The sequence below is a fragment of the Amblyomma mixtum genome, chromosome 10 (assembly GCF_055824585.1).
Source record: "Amblyomma mixtum isolate Tamu chromosome 10, ASM5582458v1, whole genome shotgun sequence".
Taxonomy (NCBI): Eukaryota; Metazoa; Arthropoda; class Arachnida; order Ixodida; family Ixodidae; genus Amblyomma; species Amblyomma mixtum.
The window spans coordinates 84372024-84387873 of NC_143021.1; the positions used below are offsets into that span (position 1 = coordinate 84372024).

Consider the following 15850-nt stretch of genomic DNA (forward strand, 5'->3'; position numbering starts at 1 on the left):
TGTTCCGTACATAAAAAGTCTTGGAGGTATATTTGACGCACACCTAACATGGAATAATCACATCCAACTCATTCTTAAAAAACTTGCGAAAGCCGTTGGCATATTAACAAGATTACGCTTTTTCTTACCACGGGCCATTAAGGTGCTAATATATAATTCACTATTTTTATCGCATTTAACTATTGCCACCTGGTCTGAGGTACCACCAACGCAACTAACATTACTAAGCTGTTATTATTACAAAAGAAAGCTGTCCGTGCAATTGCTAACGCACCGCGCCTCGCTCACACAGAACCACATTTTTAACAGACTTTCCATAGCCACCATGAATTCCATATACAATGACTTACTCCTTAGGCGATTTATAGGAAGCAAAAAACAGGGTAACCCTTTATTTCAAGAGCTATCTAACCTCACAAGAAATACTAACGTTTACGATACCCGGCATAACGAAACATGGTACATTCCAAAAACAGGAACTACGGAACCCAGGCACTAAGTTACAGACTGCCATCATTACTCAACTCACTCGGCAACATTACATGATCATTTGTGTCCAGCGATAAATGTCTGTGTGGCAAACTTTTTCATACTGTTTGATTTGAACTGTGATAATTTGTGATAGTTTTGTATTTTCCAAATTCTATTTTGCATTTTTGATTGCTACTTCATATTGCTATGTTGAATTGTATAGTAAACTATTAATAAGCATTATTATTGTAACATATCTTAATCACTTGTATTCCAAATTGACTTTCTTAATAACCTTCATTGCTACTTCATACTCCTATGTCGAATACTAAACTATTTTTTTAAAGGTGATCTTTGTACCATTTCCTAATCGTTGCTGTTGTCAAATTGTGTTTGTTACCAGAATTCATAACATATGTAGCCTTTATTATTAGGGAACATGGGCCCTGTCAAGCCGCGCTTTTTCCGGCTTTTTGCCCATGTTCCCGACATTGTGTACACATGATGTCAAATAAATCTGTCTGTCTGATCCTTGGCCTAGACTTCCTGCAAACTAACGACGCAATCATTGACCTAAAAGAAGCGCGTGTGATGTTCTCGACGAAACGCGCCGTGGCGCGCATTGAAAACGAGGATCCGGGACTCAACGTTCTGCGTATTGTCGATAATGACGTGAGGGTGCCAGCACGGTCTAGTGTGCTGGTTCTTGTCTGGCATGACTTGTTTCACGACTACGAGGGCATCGCGGATGGGCACCTCCCGCTACTTCTCGAGAAGAAGATAGCCGTTGCTCGAGGACTCGTTCAACCCCATAACGGTTGTGCTACTGTCCTCCTGACGAATTTTGCTAAGGAGATGCGGCACCTCGCCAAGGAAACAGCTGCTGCCTTCCTTCACGATGTTACTGCCTCGCCTCGTTTATGCACCGCCGGGGCCAACCCTCAAGAAGAGGCTACATCTTGCCATCTCCTTCAAACAGTTAGAATTAGCCCGGACTTGACGCCCGATCAAAGGAATCTTCTTTCGGCTCTTCTGACCGATTTCACAGACTGCTTCGCCATTGGCTCTAAGGTCGGTCGTACTCCTGTCGCCAAGCACCGCATCATCACCGATGAGACCATGTTGCCGGTGTGCCAATGCCCATACCGGGTTTCTCCTAAGGAACGTGAAGCCATTCAAACGCAAGTGGATGCGATGCTTGCGGACAATGTAATCCAGCGTTCGACGAGCCCATGGGCATCGCCAGTAGTCCTTGTCAAAAAGACAGATGGCACCCCGAGATTCTGTGTCGATTACCGGAAACTAAACGTGACCAAAAAGGACGTCTATCCGCTGCCCAGGATTGATGATGCCCTCGACCGTCTACGCAACGCCAGGTACTTCTCCTCATTAGACCTCGAAAGCAGATACTGGCAAATCGAGGTAGATCAGAGAGGCCGAGAGAAGACTGCATTTGTGACGCCCGACGGCCTATACGAATTTAAGGTGCTTCCGTTTCTTCTTTGCTCTGCGCTGGCCACGTTCCAACGTATGATGCACACGGTTTTTTTAGGTCTGAAGTGGCAGTTGTGCTTAGTGTACTTAGATGATGTCGTTTTCCCACCTACTTTCGAGCAACAGCTGGACCGGCTGCGCATTGGGCTTCAAGCATGCAAAGGCGCATAATTAACGATCAAGCCAGAGAAATGCCATTTCGCTTTCAAGGAACTTCGCTTTCTCGGCCATGTTGTCAGTGCACAGGGCGTTCTCCCTGATCCCGACAAGACTACCGCAGTGTCAAGTTTTCCACGTCCCAGCGACACAAAGGCACTTCGGCGATTTTTTTGGGTCTTTGTTCTAACTACCGACGCTCCGTCCAAGATTTCTCCAAGATAGCTGAACCGTTGACAGCACTAACGAGAGAAGACATAGCCTTCCTGCGGGGAGGCAACTAAAGGCAACTAAGAACAAGGCTTCCAACAGCTCTGAAGCCGCCTCCACAGTCCCCCCATACTCGCCCATTTCGATGAAAACGCAGCAAACGACGTCCACACTGATGCCAGCAATGTCGGCCTTGGGGCTCTGCTTATCCAGTGGCAAGATGGAGTAGAACGGGTTATCGCTTATGCGAGCTGAACACTATCATGATCAGAGGCGAGGTATTCAACGACGGAGAAGGAGTGTCTAGCGATAATCTGAGCCATAAACAAGTTTCGACCATATCTGTATGGACGACCTTTCAGTATTGTCAGCGAACATCATTCGCTGTGCTGGCTGGCAAGCTTTAAAGACCCGCCTGGACGCTTGGCTCGATGGAGCCTCCGTCTTCAAAAGTATGACGTTACCGTTGTTTATAAGCCGGGACATAAACACCAAGACACAGATTGCTTGTCACGCGCGCCCTTGGACTCCGCTGCAGTGGAAAACGCTGACGATTTTCCCTTCATTGGGCCCATTACTCAATCCCATATGGCTGACCTTCAATGCAAGGACCCGGAGCTGCCGCTGCTCATCGAGTATCTAGAAGGCCGCGGTGGTCGGGTACCGCCTGTTTTTCGCCGTGGCTTGCAGTGATACACTTTACGAAGTGCGGTTCTCTACAAGTGCAATTTTGAACGATCACAAGAGACATTCCTGCTCGTAGTACCTATGGACCTACGCCCTGACATCTTGAGCACTTGTCACGACGAACCGTCCGCCGGCCACTTGGGAGTTAGTCGTACGCTTGCCAGAATTCAGGCGAAGTATTATTGGCCGAAATTATTACCTTCAGTACGATCTTACGTTAAAACCTGCCGTGACTGTCAATGCCGAAAATCTCCACCCATGAAACCAGCCAGATTTCTTCAACCTATTGCTCCACCCAAAACTCCTTTCCAACAAGTGGGAATGGATCTTTTGGCCCTTTTCCAAAGTCAACTAATGGAAAGCGTTGGATTGTTGTCGCGACGGATTACCTGACCCGGTATTCTGAAACCGCATCGCTCACAAATGGAACTGCCACCGAAGTCGCAGAATTTTTTGTCCACGACATCGTAGTGCGTCATGGCGCCCCGGCTATTATTATTACCGACTGTGGGGCAGCTTTCACGGCCCGCCTGACTAAGCCTGTGCTGAAGCTTACACACACTAGCCATAGACGGGCCACAGCGTACCACCCGCAGATTAACGGCCTGGTGGAACGGCTAAACAGAACTCTGGCCGACATGCTGCCCATGTACGTGGATATAGAGCATAAGACCTGGGATCAAATTCTCCCATACGCCACGTTCGCATTCAAGAGACGACATGGCCTACTCTCTTCGAGCTTGTCTTCGGCCATCGAGTGACCACTCCCCTGGATACAATGTTGCCCGCATACCCCGACCGCGAACGTGAACTTGATCTGCACGTCGCTAGTTTTGATCAGCGTGCAGAAGGAGCGCGGCAGCTGGCAAGGCAGCACATATGTCTACAACAGCAACTAGACGCTGACCGCTACAACCAGGGACGGCGCTTCGTTTCCTACGAGCCTGGAGACTATGTCTGGATTTGGACACCTGTTCGTCATCGCGGACTGTCTGAAAAATTACTGCGCCGGTACTTCGGACCATACCGTGTCGTCCGCCACATCAGTGACGTTACTTACGAAGTTGAATCCGCAACCCAAGACCCCTCAAGCCGCAGATGATGTTCTACACGTCGTCCAAATGAAACCCTACCACGGCCGCCCTGTTGACTGATCTCGAGACTGATGGTGCCCCGTTTTGTGTTGTGGTCCTCCTGTACCAACCTAGCACACTATCTGTCAGCCCATAGCTCACCAGTATGCTCCTAGTCGGCTGCATCGTGGCAATGCTGCAAACAAGGGGGGCAATGACACATGCCTTCCTTAGAAGATGAGGAAGAACGACACGGGCGATTGGAAAAAGACGAAGCGACACTGCTTCAACCTGACTGGCTCCTGGTGTTCCATGGTATAAGAGTGACTTCTTTGTAACCTTACGTTACAATATGTAGTAGGATGTGCACTGCGTACCGAAGAGCCACAAGGATTCTATAATAGAACTTTTTGACGGGTTAGTTAGGGATTCTATAAGTTGAGCTTCTTAAAATGTGCATAGTCAATTACTGTGCATGGCCCAACATGATGACTGCAAACAGGACCGAAACGCGACGCAGATCTGCCATATGTGCCCGCCTCTATTGTTGACTATAGGCTGTGCTCATCTATTCGCAGAAATCGATTGCATAAATGTGTTTGGTGGGGGTGTTCTTATCTGACACACAGTGACCGTCAACAAAATTACAAAGCAATTGTTTACTTTCATTATCAGTGTAGCCTAATTGCATGTATACCATTTTCCACACCTCTAGGCACGACCAGTGACAACCTGGATTTTAGTTTACATGCAAACAAAATCAGCTTTCATTTTTTTTTTATTGAGCAGATGATGGCTGTAATGGAATTCATGAATACCCATGCATATTTTTTTATTCTGCTAAACATGGCTGCAATGCCAATTCTCTTAAAAATACATTTCTTGCCCCGCATGGAATCTCACAGCTGAAGTGCATTGTGCACCTTTTGTACACACTTCCAACCTTGACTAGGTGAAAATTACGCATGCAGCATACATTCAGCAAGCATTAATATTCATCTCTTAGTTTACTTACCAGTCCTTCTAATTATACTAGTTGCTGGCGTGCTCCTTCGGCGGGGAAACCGGTTAATGACACCCGTCTAATGCACCTATCACATGTGGGAAACCACAAACCGCTTGAAATTCCCTCATATGGTCAGCGATTACAGTAGCCGGCCTCAATCTCACCCACTTTTCCTCGAGAACGGCCACAACAGTCTCACAAAACTCCCTCTATATGGTGTTGACCGTAGACCTTCCCAGGTAAAACAGGTGGGCAATTGTCCAATCCTCAGCTGAGGAACATAGTTTATAAAGGGCCACGGCCACTCGCTTTTCTATGGGAACAGGCTCCCGCATATTCGTTGCCTGTTGCGTCATCGTTGGTCGGCAGGCATCAAAAATGTATCGAAAAAGTCGTTTCCGACACCCGGAACGATTGTCTGTAGGACTGTGATCCCAAGTTGGGCAGTACGTTCTCGAACCATCACCCATCACAATGGTAAGCCCACACTTGCTTTCGTGCACGGCACAGTGATGACGACAGTGCGATGAGTGTGCTGTTGTTGATCAACAACTGCTGCTTGATCAAGCGCATCCTTTCCGATGCTGCGTCAATTTCTACGTACATTGACAAAATCGCTGCTACAGTAAGGGCGATTTCGCACTTCTTTTTGACGCACTCGCTCTTGTCACTCATGGCTCAACGAACGAACACGCACCCAAGGAAAAAAGTTTTTCACACAACACATTTCTTGAAGACAGTGCATACAGCAGAACGACAGTGCAAGCACGTTGAGAACTGGTAGGATAAAGAGCGAGTAAGCACATAGCAAAATCGCTATAGAAGCAATGATGAGGGCATGCGCGTTTTATTGTGTGAAAAAAATTAGATTCCTCAAACAATACGCTTAGGTAATAGCACTTTGGGAAGAAAAATGAAGTATTAATAACATTTCAGTTGTTTTTTAACGTTATTCTTTTATGTGTTTGCACTAAATAAACAGCGCCTAATGCGCCCCTGGCGGATCGTCTGAGAAGCTCGTTACAGGCCGTGTGAAACGGAGACAACTCCTTCGAGGCGAAACTCCCTTGCACTCCTTTAGGTCAAGGAAGTTCAAGGGAGTTCAGAGTCGGCCGTGTGACAGGGGTATCATCTCATCTGCCCACCTAACTTTCTGCCGCCCCCTGCTGTGCTTGCCTTTTCTTGGAAGTAAATCATACTGACTGCCTAGAACAGGTGTCCAACAATGACACACGCAACATTTAAAATTCACACTGCATAGAAAAATATTTCACCGTATTTGTATCAACTGTTACCACCACAAAAATGTACAAGGATGCAAAGGGAGAACAAGGCATGACAAGGCTGTGCCTTCTGTAGTGTCCATGTGCATTTTTGCACTAACTCAGTATGAATGCTTCTCTGCTACTGTCTCCACTTTCTATATTTTTTAATTTGGTGGTTTATTTCTGGTCTATTATTGCATTTACAGGAGGACCCCTGCTTGACTCCATGCTTGGTGGTTTCTGAGAACATGATGGTTCTCTGTGTCGACAGACAGCCACTTTTTGATGTGTCAAGTACATTATCTGCCATGTCATGCCTTTTTGCAGCTTTGTGGGTTTTCCACACTGCCTACGCCAGAAAGGCTCATTGAATGCTTACATTTTATGAGCATGCTTTCTTAAACCTTGCAAACACAAAACCATGTGTAAAGGCACTTGAATTTATTAAATTTTTTAAAGCTGGTGCTCCCAGTCTCTGACCCCTTTTTCATAATCTGTCATTCCCTCATACAAGATGTGCAGAAACCCGCAAAGAGGCCTGTTGGCGCTGTTCTATCTTTGCTGTTTTACAAAGGCGCGGACATCACTTTTTTGTTTCACTTCTCCTCACAATTTTGAATGTGACATCAGTGAACATGGACCAGCACGTGGAATCCGCCTGTGCCTAGTAAATACAAAACAGTGATACCCTTCATGCAGTTTCAGTTCCAGCAAGCGAGTGATGGTTTCGATGTCAGAGCTGGTATGAGACCATGTGACGCACACAAAAACTACAATTGCTGCTTAGTTGTTTCATTTTGCTCCAACAATTCCCAAACGCTCTAAGCTGGATTGATGGCGAGTGTATGAACAGCTGTCACATTGCACTCTTTGTATGTTTCATGTGACCTTATACATACTTGTGGCACCACAGCTACTATTCGACTGCTTAGACAAAAGCATAACATGTGGGTGATTTCATGCAGACATCTGTATTTATTGATGTTTCAGGCACAATTCCAAAGGAAACAATATTTCGCATCTCCAGCCTTTCATAAGCAATTTATGAAGCTTACCTGCTGCATGAGCCCTTTAAGTGGTGTTCCAGGCTTTGTGAACAGAGCAGAAGCACCTAGTAGTCGCCCAAACTTTTCCAGTTATTATTCCTCACTTTTACCTGTCATATTGTAGTTCCCAGTATATTTGTCTTTGTCTACATCCTCTTCCCCTCTTAACTTACTGTGTTATGCACATGCCTAGAGGCATATTCACTTACCTGCTGATTTTATGTTTTCCACATTATTGCTGCCTACCTTTTTCCCCATTTACGTTATGTTTTAAATAACAATGCTGCTATTCGTAACGTACCTAGGTAGACTTCAATGTTTGAGAGTATTTATATATATATATATATATTGCTACGACGAAGAGGAAGTGGAAGTCGAAGTGGCCTCCCGGATTTAAGTGGACTACGTGTCTGTGCTACCTTGACGATGTTGTTGTCTTCTCGCCCACATTTGCCTCGCACCTTGAACGTGTCAGGAGTATCCTGACTGTCTTTCGTACGGCTGGGCTCCAGCTCAACTCGTCCAAATGCCAATTCGGCCGCCGGCAACTCACCATTCTGGGACATCTCGTCGATGCCTCCGGTGTACGTCCTGATCCAGCTAAAATTGCAGCGGTGCAACAGTTCCCTCGCCCAAATTCTCAGAAAGACGTGCGCAGTTTTCTTGGGCTGTGCTCCTACTTTCGCCGTTTTATTCAAGATTTTGCCCTTATCGCTCGTCCCCTCACTGACCTCCTGAAGACGGACACAGACTTTACCTGGGGCTCTGATCAACAAAATGCGTTTTCCACGCTTGTCCGCCTGCTGACATCATCCCCGATTCTGGCACATTTTGATCCCGCGGCCCCTACTGAACTCCGCACGGACGCCTGTGGCTACGGGATCGGAGCCGTGCTGGCTCAACGCTCCCGGGGCCCACACCACGTGGTTGCGTATGCTAGCCGCCTGCTTTCACCTGCCGAGCGAAATTACTCCATTACGGAACGTGAGTGCCTCGCTCTGGTTTGGGCTGTAGCTAAATTCCAGCCATACTTGTTCGGGCGTGTTTTTTCTGTTGTCACGGACCACCACGCCCTATGCTGGCTGTCCTCGCTGAAAGACCCTTCTGGGCGTCTTGGCCGCTGGGCGCTACGCCTTCAGGAATATTCGTACACTGTCGTGTACAAGTCTGGATGTCTCCATCAAGACGCTGATTGCCTGTCTCGGTACCCTGTCGAGCCACCTGCTCTCAGTGACACTGACGATATCCCTTCCCTGTTTGGCATTTCTAATCTACACAACATCGCCGAGGAGCAGCGCAAAGACCCATATTTGCAAACCATCATCGAGGGCCTCAGCTCTGGAAGCTTGAAGCGCTCCCTGCAGCTCTTCGTTACTAAAAAAGACATTCTCTATCGCCGCAACTTCCGTCCTGACGGGCCCTCACTCCTCCTAGTCATTCCCCAGCAGCTGCGGTCTTCTATAATTGCAGAACTCCATGAACTGCCTGCAGCTGGCCACCTTGGTGTGGCACGAACTTACGACCGCATACGGCGCCGTTTCTTTTGGCCTGGATTATACCGTACAGTCCGGCATTACGTCACCAATTGCGACCTTTGTCAGCGCAGAAAGAAGCCTTCGGCACCACCTCCTGGTCTTCTGCATCCTATAGACGTGCCTGTGGAGCCGTTCCACCGTGTAGGGCTCGATCTCCTCGGACCATTCCCGACCTCGGATTCCGGAAATAGGTGGATCGCAGTAGCCACGGACTATGCCACTCGGTATGCGATCACCCGTGCGCTGCCTACGAGCTGCGCGACTGATGTCGCTGACTTTCTTTTGCACAGTCTTATTCTACAACATGGTGCCCCTCGTCAATTGCTCACAGACCGCGGACGCTATTTCCTGTCCAGAGTTGTCGACGACATCCTGCGTTCGTGTTCTACCAAGCATAAGATTGCCACAGCATACCACCCACAGACAAACGGGCTAACCGAGCGTTTGAATCGAACATTAACAGACATGTTGTCTATGTACGTCTCCCCCGACCACAAAGACTGGGATCTCGCCTTGCCCTACGTGACGTTCGCTTACAACACCTCCAGGCATGACACAACTGGTTACTCTCCGTTCTATCTCTTATACGGCAGACACGCCGTCCTGCCATTGGACACACTCGTGCCATCCGCTGACCGTCCCGTCACCGCCTTCGCCCGGGACGCCATTGCTCAAGCTGAAGACGCTCGCCAAATCGCCCGAACTCGGCTCCAAGCGTCCCAACAAGCGCAGAAGTCATTGTACGATAATCGCCATCGTCATGTCACCTACGAACTGGGGTCGCTCGTTCTTCTGTGGTCCCCTTCCCGTCGCGTCGGTCTCTCTGAAAAACTTTTGTCTCCCTACCATGGTCCTTATCGTGTTGTGCGTCAGGTCACCGATGTCACGTATGAAGTTGCTCCTCATACACCTGCCTCCTCTTCATGTACACCACCCACCGACATTGATCACGTTATGCGCCTCAAGCCCTACCACGCCGCTCCTCTATCACCGGCCTAACGCCGGGACGGCGCTCATGGCGCCGGGGGTCATGCTACGACGAAGAGGAAGTCGAAGTGGCCTCCCGCGTGAAAGGGTCGCACGAAGAAGAAGAGGTTGTTGGTGCTTCCTGCTGGCGTTGGTGCTTCCTGATGATCGCCGCTAGGAACTATTATCCTACCACTTGTAAATAAATGTAAATAGTATTTCCCCGTAACAATATATATATATATATATATATATATATATATATATATATATATATATTAAATGAGAACAACATCGATTCAATCTGTACATTTCGTTTTGTGTCATCTTGACTTCTTTGAAGCAATACAGTCATTTTAACAACATTACTCATGTTGTTTCCTCTAAATGTGAAAACAGAGGCTTTGTTCCAAATGAAGCATTAAACCAGAACCCATTAACCATTACAAGCTGCCAGAAAAAGGCTTCAAACCACCGCAAAAATGCCATACGCTCCCAAAAAAACTCCATAATGGCAGAAATAATCCCTTCTGTACTCATAAAAACTCAAAATCAGCAAAAAATACTCCCTATGCTGATCGCAAAACACCCAGGTGGTTATAAAAAAACTACCACAAAACACCCAAAAACCACCATTTTTATGGGGGGCTAAGTTGTTACTCCCTTTCACTCCTTAATAGCTCCCTTCTATAAAGGAGTAAATAAAATACACCATACATAGGAGTAAAAACTCCTTTTGGTTGTGCGTTAGAAAACAAGCCATTTACTCCCTTTTGGGTGTTTTTTTGCTAACAGTGTAGCACACACTACAGCTTTCTGTTTAGACTTCTGCCCTGTCTGTATAAATTTGCAACATAAAGGTTTGCCTGCAACACGCTTGCTGCTGCGATACGCACCCCGCCGGGTGACAGCGCGCTGCTCACTCCTGACTCGCACGATGTCGCTAGGCCTAACATGCACAACACTGCAGCCACAGCGGAAAGCGCTCTCGAGTTAGCCACTGGTGACAATAGAAATGTCTAACCTTGTTACCTTCTCTACATTAACTTCATGCTAGTATGAATGCCTTTCATAAAAGTGTTCATCAATGCAATAGGCAGACAGAGATCAGTAGGGCTAAGTGACGGCGGCATAATCGTGCCTCAATTTCGTTAAGGGGAGACGCGGGTCGAAAAAGGACAATTTTCAGTAAAAAAATCACTTGTGTTTTTGAGTGCTTTAGTAAACTTGAACATTCCTCTTTCATGCATGCAAAAATCAGAGCCATAAGTGATCTGGAAATTATCGAAAACCCCTGTTAAAGTACTCGCAGTGGCTAGAAAAGGTGCAGATCTGACCCATTTTCAAGCATGTGAGGCGACAAATTGCGGAATCTTACTGTGCTGGGCCTGCGTGAGGACCTAGGCCTACACTTTTTCTCCCAGAGGCAGACTTTGCCACTGTGCAAACTTCCAAGAAATAATAATAAAAACAGCATTGTCTACCGCCAAAACCGAGAGGTTCCACATCACATGGTTCGATCGTGGCCACGCCATTGGCTCCTAGCTCACAAAGCGGCAATACATCGTCTGCTGTTCTGCAATGCGCACATTCTTCTATGTACAGTCGCCGACCGTTTTTTCGGACTAGAAGGGACCCGAAAAATGGTCCGAATAATCGAACAGTCCGAAAAATCCGTGAAGCACAAAAAATCACTTTATTCAGAGGAAATCGGCTTAAAAAAGTCGCTGATTTTACCTTGCGGCAAATTTCTTTTGCTGGCGACGATTTGCGCTTGTATTTGCGCCAAAGTTGTCGTTTCGCTGTACACGCTGGACAGCAAGTTCACAGCGTTCGTAATTTGTGCAAGCGATGGCTGTGGTAGGCCGCCCGAGTCGTCGTCGGAGTCCGACTCGTCTTCAGGTTGAAGAACCTGGCGTACAAGTTCGTCGTCCGTGAGGTCCGCACACATATCGAGGCCGTCGTCCACTTCAACAAACTCGCGGAACGTGGAGCCCGTTGGAATGTCCATTCCGTTCCCGCGAAGGTCAACGATGAGGTCTTCGCCACTGTCTGCAGTCAAATCCTCAGAATCGTTGCAGTCTTCTACGTCATCGACTTCATCGGCGGAGAATCCAGCGTGCCTGAAGCAATTAGCAATTGTTTCCGCTCTCACTGCCTTCCACGCGTCAGCCAGCATGCTAACCGCCGCAAAAAGATCCGTGGCGTACTTTTTCCCGTTGTCAAAACAAAGGACTGTGCGCCGCAGAAGACGGGTCCGATAATGCACCTTCAGGTTTTTGATCACCCCCTGGTCCATTGGTTGGAGCACGCTGGTGGTGTTTGGTGGCAGGTATTCGAGCCGAATGGCTTTCAGGTTGTCGATGGTGCCGTGAGCCGCACAGTTATCAACAAAAATAATAACTTGTCGCCCCTGCCGCTCGAAACTTCGGTCGAGTCGACGCACGTAATCTTCAAACAAAGCATGAGTGATCCATGCCTTGGAGTTGCTGCAGTACCACACGGGAAGGTTCTTCGCGCCCTTAAAACACCTAGGATTTTTTGATTTGCCTATCACAATAAGTGGCAGCTTCTCAGTGCCAGTGGCATTTGCACCTACCATTACTGTTATCCTTTCCTTGCTGTGGCGGCCCCCTGAACAGGAGTCACCCGAAAAAGAGAGGGTGCGGTCAGGCAACATCTTGAAGAAGAGGCCGGTCTCGTCACAGTTGAAGGTGTCCTCTGGGCTGTACTGGCTCAACAAGGGCTTCAACTTCGTCTGACGGTGGTCTGCTACCGTGGCTGGGTTGGCGGCTCCGCTCTCCCCGCACATCTTCTTAAAAGACACACCGTGTCTCTTCTTGAAACCGCGGAGCCATCCGTCCGTGAACTTGAATTTTTCAATTCTCATTCTCACGGCCAGGGTCTCTGCCTTTTCCTTCAACGTGTCGCCCGACACTGGAAGGTTTTTCGCTAAAGCAGCTTTAAGCCAGAGTAGCAAGGCCTTCTCCAATTCGGGGTGGTCGCCTTTCCTGTCGTTCTTCTGGCTGCTGCTGTGGGACGCCTCAAAGGCGGAAAAAATCTTCTCCTTATTTTTCACGTAATCCGAAATAGTTTGCTTCGACAGTGCGAACTCCTTGGCCACGTCAGCTTGCGTTCGCCCACTCAGCACTAGCTTTATGATCGCTGCCTTTTTCTCAAGGGTCATGGTAGAATAGCTCCCACGCTTCTTTGACGGACCCGGCAGCACCGGCGGGGCCATGTCCACAGCCCGAGTGCGCACCACACCGCTCGTCAAACACGCAAAAATGAGGCACTTTTCGTTCAGAGCGGTGGAACCGCCGGACGCAAGGAACCGCCGGACGCAATCACAAAACGGCCAAAGGATTGACGGCGCGCCACTCGGTTGACGCGGTCGGAGAAACTCGTGTGACAACACGGCGAATGGCGAACGTATGAGACAAAGCACAAAGGGATAGCTACCCGCGTCAGCGTTGGCGACAAAAGCAGGTTGACGGCGATGACAATCCGACTGCCACCTCGAAGTGGCAGAAATTGCAGGGACCTCTACTGGCAAAAATGGGGCACCGAAACCATGTCAAGCCAATCCAACTGCAGAGCCAATCCACCTCAATCCAAGATGGCGCCTGTTGTGCCGGCGAAAAGCCGATAAGATGGCAGATTTTGGCCTGCAGGCGACTGAAATTAGTCCGAAAAATCGAACTTTCGGACTTTTAAAGTCCGAAATATCCGTCGCGAATATGTATGCGCTTCTATGGGGTGACTGACGGTGCCTCACTGAAGTCCGAAATATCCTACAAGTCCGAATTATTGGAGTCCGAATTACCCGTCGGCTACTGTACTTCACAAGCTATTGCAAATATTTCTGCTTATTGTTAGCATGGATGCCGAGAAGAAACATGTCAAGTTCCAAGCGAAGCATGGATTCAAGGGAACTCGCAGCAAAGTAAAGCGGCGTGTGACGGTGATGCCCACGGCAGCTAAGCCTAACCTCGGCCGAGGCAATGCTCTGACGCTTTGGGGCCAGCTGGATGTTCGGACTTCATCAAAAGTGTTGACAATTTCGTTAGCACGTCGGAAAAGAAAAGGAAGGTTCTTCAAAAATGAAAATACGGGTGGTGAAGAGTCAGCGAGTGCTTTTATCTGCGAGATTGGCACCGTGAATGACCTTGTGAGCGGCGCAGCATGCCCGGAGTGCAGACGATGCGAACTTACGATCAAAGAGCTGGCTGGGAAGCGGAAAGGACTCGCGTCGTTTCTGGAGTTACGTTGCAACAATGAAGCATATCCGACATCCGTTATTTCGTCAACGTATTCATTGCGGCGTGCAACTACAATGGTGAAGCGCATCCATCTGTCAGCGTTAGGGAGAGCTTCGCCATGAACATCACGACCGTGGTTGTGGCGCGCGCTGTTGGAGCAGGACACAACCAACTCGTTCGATTTTGCACAATTCTTGGATTACCAAAGCCAATGCATCAGAAATCGTTCAACGCCATCACGAAGAAGGTACACCTCGCGGCTACGAAGGCAGTGGCCGAGAACTTTGAGTTGGCTCGCAAAGTGACAGCCCAGGAAGTTGGATCTGCCGATAAAGCTGATTTGTTTGATGGCAGTTCGCAAAAAAGAGGCCATAAGAGCCATAATGATGTAGACACAGCCATTTCTGTAGAAACAGGGCTTTGCCTAGACTGAAGTTTTCTCTAATTACTGTTAGAGCTCCCACATGGAATTTGAAGATAAAGGGGAAGAGGAAATATGGCAAGCCTTCCACATGCCACTGTGTAAAAAAATGTTGATTGCTCAGCACACGCCATGGAGGCAAATGCTGCTCTGAGGATATGGACAAAAATTACAGTGGGCGAGTAAAAAAGGAATGAAAAATAATAGCACACGGCCCGCACTGCTTAGAGCACAACGGGCTTTCTGAGGATATTGAATAGGACCGAGTCCTACAGCACTCCCCTGAAATTCACAACCTTCCAAAGCAACAGACAGCAAGGCCTTTCCAGCTGTTTCAGCGCCAAGTGTGTACGACGATGTGCCCATCACAAAAGAGCACTGCACTAACCATGTTTCCAAGCGGATTGGGAGCGCACTGCGAAAGCTCAAAATGCCAAGAGGCCAGAAGCTCACAGAGGTAGTCATCCAGAAGCTGCAAACCTACTTTCAAGTAGCCATCACCGCCAACACAGGAAGTGTGCATGGCGTGTATTGTGCAATTTGGGCATCCTTCTTCCACTCATGCTCGACGGATGCAGCCAAGAGCCACAAATTTTGCCCAGATGGAGAGGACTCATGGTGCCAGCTCAAGAGGGCAGAAGCGTTGAGTCAGACAGCTTCAGCACACACCCCCATTCTCACCAACAGCCAGGGCAAGGCAATGCTGCCCACATACAAGAGGCTTACAACTGCTCTCTCGTGTGAAGGGGGAAACGCAAACTGCAACTGAATCACTCAATAGCAAAATTTGGCTGCTGTGCCCCAAGACGAGGTTCGCCTCGTGCACAGCTGTGGAGATGGCAACATCACTTGTCTTATAGTTTAATCAAGGACACAAGGCCTTTGAGAATGTACTGGAGGAACTGGGTGTTCTTCCCTCAAGAGAACTTCTCACTCTGAGCAAGAACAAGCGCAGAATTCCAAGAATGTCCACAAAGCAGACAGCTGAGGCAAGGGCTCATCGCCACCGTCTACCCAAGAAGGCTTGTCTTCTGGATGCTGCCAAGAAAAGCTCTGAGGGACCAATATGTGGTGGAGGCCTATTCTAAACTGTACGCTCTAGGAGAATGCCTTGGCCAGTATTGTCTCCAATTTTCATGCAGATATACTAACTAGAAAAGTATTCAACAACATTTGCAACTTTCAATTGCGTTTTTCTCAACCCCTTATTTTGGACCAAAAATGGCATTGGTCGCAACCTTTTATGTATTTGTTGTAC

General features: G+C 48.1%; 1 long non-coding RNA gene and 1 pseudogene across 1 annotated transcript in view; one reads left to right on the forward strand and one right to left on the reverse strand.

Moving 5' to 3' along the window:
• The window catches only part of LOC149326323 (uncharacterized), a 52397-nt gene that overhangs the window by 19502 nt on the left and 17045 nt on the right, over positions 1-15850 (reverse strand). The window lies entirely within an intron of this gene.
• Positions 14725-15680, forward strand: LOC149326324 (uncharacterized; annotated as a pseudogene).